At 31.3% G+C, this 5,009-nt stretch overlaps 1 pseudogene; it reads right to left on the bottom strand.

Moving 5' to 3' along the window:
• Positions 1–4,338: 4,338 nt before the first annotated feature.
• On the bottom strand, positions 4,339–4,754 carry LOC105528332 (annotated as a pseudogene).
• Positions 4,755–5,009: the final 255 nt, after the last annotated feature.

Below are 5,009 nucleotides of genomic sequence, written 5' to 3'. Positions count from 1 at the left end.
CTTATTTATCAGTTAAAGCATTTCTTTGACAGTGACAGAAACTGATTTTGGGTAACTTGACAAAAAAGGGTTTCAACTTAAGGCTCATGGGTGCTCCCTGGATCAAAATAAGGCTGGGAGGCTAGCCTTGGTTACAGGTACCAAGGGGGCTACCATGGAGCAGGAAGCAGAGCAGCCTAGTCAGGATGCTCCTCACAGTTTTTGTTATTGTTGTTGCTGTTTTACAAGGAGGTTGGGTGCTAAAAGGAAAGGGACGTGGGTCCTGGTATGCCAAAGGGGATATGTGTGTACCATTTGTACCACTGAATGATTAGGCTAGAGGGGATTATGAAGGTCATCTAGTCCCTCCTTCTTGTATCACAGAAGTGGACTCTAAATTTTATTTCTTAGATCTGTGTGTCTATCCCTATGCCATTGCCATGAATTCTTAAGTACTGTAGCTTTGCAGCAAGATTAGAAATGAAGAATATGAGTCCTCTAACTTTGTTCTTTCCCAAGATTGCTTCAGGTGTTCAGGATCCCTTGTATTTCCATATGAATTTTAGAACTGTCTTGTCAATCTATTTAAAAAATGCAGTTGGGATTTTTATAGGGATTGCATCGAATCAGTAGATCAAAATTTGGAGAGTATTGCCATCTTAACAATATTAAATTTTTCCATTCATGAATACAGGATGTCTTTTCATTTATGCAGAATTTTTCATTTCTGATTTTGGTAATATAAGTATTCTTTAATTTCTCTAATAATGTTTTATAATTTTTTGTCTATACCTTGCACTTCTTTTGTTAAATTTATTCCTCAGAATGTTATTATTTTTGATACTATTAATATTATTGTAAATGAAATTGTTTTCTTTCCATTAGTTTCATATATATGTGAAACTAATAGTATATGACTATTTATGAGCTATATATAATAGACATATTAAACTAATAATAATATATTACTATATATGAAACTAATAATAATATGACTTTCCATTAGTTTCCATTATTTGTATATAAATAGATATATGAAACTTTACTTTATATACATATATGAAACTCTCCATTAGTTTCATATACATATACATTTTTATATAGTTTCATTTCAAACATGAACTATAAAACTATAAAAACTATAGTTTATCAAGTATAAACAACTATATATAGTTTTATTTTTGTATTCATTGCTAGTGCATGAGTATAACTAAATTTTGAATAGTGGTCTTTTATACTGCTTGCTCAGCTAGTTTATTAGCTCTAATAATTTTGTGTATGGATTCCTTAGGATTTCCAAAATACAAATCATGTCATTTGTGAAAGAATGTACTTTTACTTATTGCTTTCAAGTCTGGAGGCTTTGTATTTGCCAAATTTCCTTGGCTGTAGCCTCTAGTACAGTTTTGAATAGAAGTGGTGAGAGAAGACATCCTTTTCTTGTTCTTTATCTTAGGAGAACACTTTCAATCTTTCACTATTAAGTATGATAGTAGATGTGGGTTTTTCATAGGTGTGCCTCATCAAATTTAGGATGTTATCTTTTATAATTAGTTGTTAAGTGTTATTTTCATGAAATGCTGTTAGATTTTGTCAAATGACTTTTCTACATCTCATGAGATGGTCAGTGTATTATTCTATTAATAAAGTGTATTACATAGATTGATTTTTGTATGCTGAATTAACATTGCATTCCTGGGATAAATCCTACTTAATTATGGTGTATGATCCTTTTTATATACTGCTAAATTCAGTTGCTAATATACTGTTAATGATTTTTGCATTTGTATTTATAAGGGATATCGGTCTGTAGTTTCCTTTAGACGGTTTTGCCTGGCTTTGGTCTCTGGGTAATGTAGTGCTCTCATAGAATGAGTTAAAAAGTGCTTCCTCTTTTTATATTTTTGGAAGAGTTTATGAAACATTTGGTAGAATTCACCAGGGAAACCATATGGTACTGGGCTTTTATTTTGGAAAAAAAAAAAATATTACCACTACTCAGTCTCTTTATTTTTAAGAGATATTCACATTTTCTATTTATTCTTGACTCAGTTTTGGCAGTTTCTGTACATCTAGGAGTTTGATAATTTTGTCTACATTACCTAATTTGTTGGAACAAATTGCTTATAGTATTTCTTTAAAAACATTTTTGTGCATATGGTTCATAGTAATGTCTCACTTTTTATTCCTGATATTGGTAATTTAAGTCTTCTCTCTTCTCTTTCAACATTTATCAGTTGTGTTGATCTTTCAAAGAACCAGCTTTTGGTTTCATTGATGTTCTCTATAGTTTTTAAATTCTCTATTTCATGAATTTCTGCTCTAATCTTTATAATTTCCTTCTCTGCTTGATTTATTTTGCTTTTCTTTTCCTAGTGTCTTCAGGTGGAAGGTTATCGAGTTCATTTTTTTCATTTCTAATATAGGCATTTATAGCTATAAATTTACTTCTAAGCATTGCTTTACTTGCATCCTGTAAGTTTTGGCATGTTGTATTTTCATTATTATTCACTTTAAAGTATTTTCTAATTCTATTGATTTTTTTCTTTGAATCTTTGCTAGAAGAATGTTGTTGGATTTTCACTTTTTTGTGTGAATTTCCCAAACTTTCTTCTGTTATGTATTTTATTTGATTGTCTCTGAGTAGGAGAACATAAAGTGAACTACATTTCTATATACCAGCAACAAACGGTTGTGAAATATAATTTAAAAATACACTACTCTTAATAGCAACAGAAATAGAGAGTATCTAAATCTAATGAAATATGTGCAATATCTTTGTGTATAAATTATAAAACTTTACTAAGAGACATTAAAGAATACCTAAATAAATGGACAGATATATAAAGAGTTCGTGGATTTGAATATTAAATATTACAAAGATATTGATTTTTTCCCCAATTCATCTACAGATCTATAAAATGCAAAATAGAGTCAAATCCCAGTAAAGGTTTAAAAAACATTTTTCGTAGAACTTGATGAGCTGATTCTAAAGTTTGTATGGAACAACAAAGGTTAAATAGTAGTGGAAATACTCTTGAAGAACTGCCTGGTCAGGGGACTAGATCTAGTGTGTATCAGTACATTCTAAAACTATAATAATTCTACCAGTGTAGGCTTGGTGCTAGTATAGACAAATGAATGAGGGAATCAAATAGAAAGCCAGAAAAAAATGCTTGCCTATATGAAGATGATATGTATTGGAGCAGACATTGCTGATCAACAGGAAAAAGAAGGGATACCTTGTAGATAGTGCTGGGATTATAAAATTATTGTTAAGCATAATTCATAAATAAATAAGTGTAGAAATAATATGCATGTTGATTAGCTTGACTTAGCCATTCCACAATGCATACATGTATCAAAACATAGTGTTGTACATCACAAATATAAAAAATGTTTTCAATTTTAAAATGATATGATAGTTCATATGCAAAAAGGGATATCTTTCTCCATATATTGAAAATCAATTCCAGATGGATCAAGTCTGAAATAGAAAAACTAAAACTTTGAAATATCTAAAAAATATACCAATAAAAATATTTTTTGACTGCAGGGTAGAGAAGCATTTCTTCCTTTTTAAAAATTTTATAAAATGCTGTATTTTATAAGTGACAACTTCCATATCCCCCCCCAAATCATGCACACATATACATATCTTGTCTTTGTCTTTAATGTATTTCCAAAAGGGGGCACTTATCAAGATGTCATCCATCGCCAAACATCTGACTCACGTAGAAGAGAAAAGAGTTGTTTATTTCATAGACCAAGCTCTCAAAACATTCCTTTCACTATTTCTGCTCAACCTAAAAGATGCAGCCTGGAATTATTTTAAGCTGTTTATGTTATTTGCAATATTATGAGAAAGTAAATTACTAACATTCACAAGGTTATAAGCTGCAAAATAACTACTTTGTTTTTTTAAAAGAAAATTAGAATCTCATTAATGATATATTAGTATCATTAACAGAAAAAAAAATCATTTACAATAACTTAAAAACCAGCCATGTAGGAAAATAATGTGTTAACCACTACAGAGAAAATAGGTCCTCTTATTTGATTTTACTGGCACACCCAAGTGTATCTTGAACTTTGAGAGTCTCTATCCTGAATAGATGATGAAGCATTCAGGTAAAAATAAGCAGTTGTAAGTGTGAGTTTTCAAGGGTTACTGCCTCAAAGGAGGTACAGGAGTAGCCACAGTCCTACAGTTTATTTCAACATTGAGATCTTCCTAGAAAGATCAGCATAATTTTATTTTGAGGAGAGTTGACAATTCATCAGCCTCAGTATTCACATCTTATAGAAAACATTCTTCCACATTAAAAAAGACTTTGTCCCAAAGAAATATGTTTTTCATCACTTCTCCAACTTTTTGTACTTGACTTCCAGTTTTTTTTAAAAAATATGCATTTATCTTTTAAGCTGTCTGCTCAAGAGCTGCTACCTGCTCTTCAATGATATTGATCTGATCCAGATAAGGCTGCAGTCCAGCATACAACTGAACTTAAACTTAAGTCCTTTAAGTATCTACTAATGTTTATAGCAGTATCTTTTATTTCAAGATACTTCAAGGTGAGTAGTTTATTCATTTTCCAGGAGCTTATAGTCTTCACTGGTGGTCATCAATTCTCCAGTAAGATAAATGTTCATTTTGGAGAACATATCCCAGAAGAGCTCAGTGATCTCAGCTTCAGCAGGCTCCTTTGTTTCCTCAGGTGTCTTCATGGTGGCAATGTCTCAAGTTAGTTTCTCACATCGGGTCACTAGGACACCTCAGGCACCATCATCATGGCAGGTTTTGTGCTGCTTGAGAAGCTTTTCTTTCCTTTTTCCATTTTTTTATTTATTTTCTTTCCATTTTATCATTTTTTATTTTCTTTTGATTTTTTCACTATTTTATTTTATTTTAAGTTCCGGGATACATGTGCAGGATATGCAGGTTTGTTCCATAGGTAAAAATGTACCACGATAGTTTACTGCACCTGTCAACTCATCATCAAGGTATCAAGCCCAACACACATTAAGCT

Source organism: Mandrillus leucophaeus, unplaced genomic scaffold, assembly GCF_000951045.1.
Source record: "Mandrillus leucophaeus isolate KB7577 unplaced genomic scaffold, Mleu.le_1.0 Scaffold713, whole genome shotgun sequence".
In the NCBI taxonomy this organism is placed as follows: domain Eukaryota; kingdom Metazoa; phylum Chordata; class Mammalia; order Primates; family Cercopithecidae; genus Mandrillus; species Mandrillus leucophaeus.
This window is presented reverse-complemented; position numbering and strand designations above follow the sequence as displayed.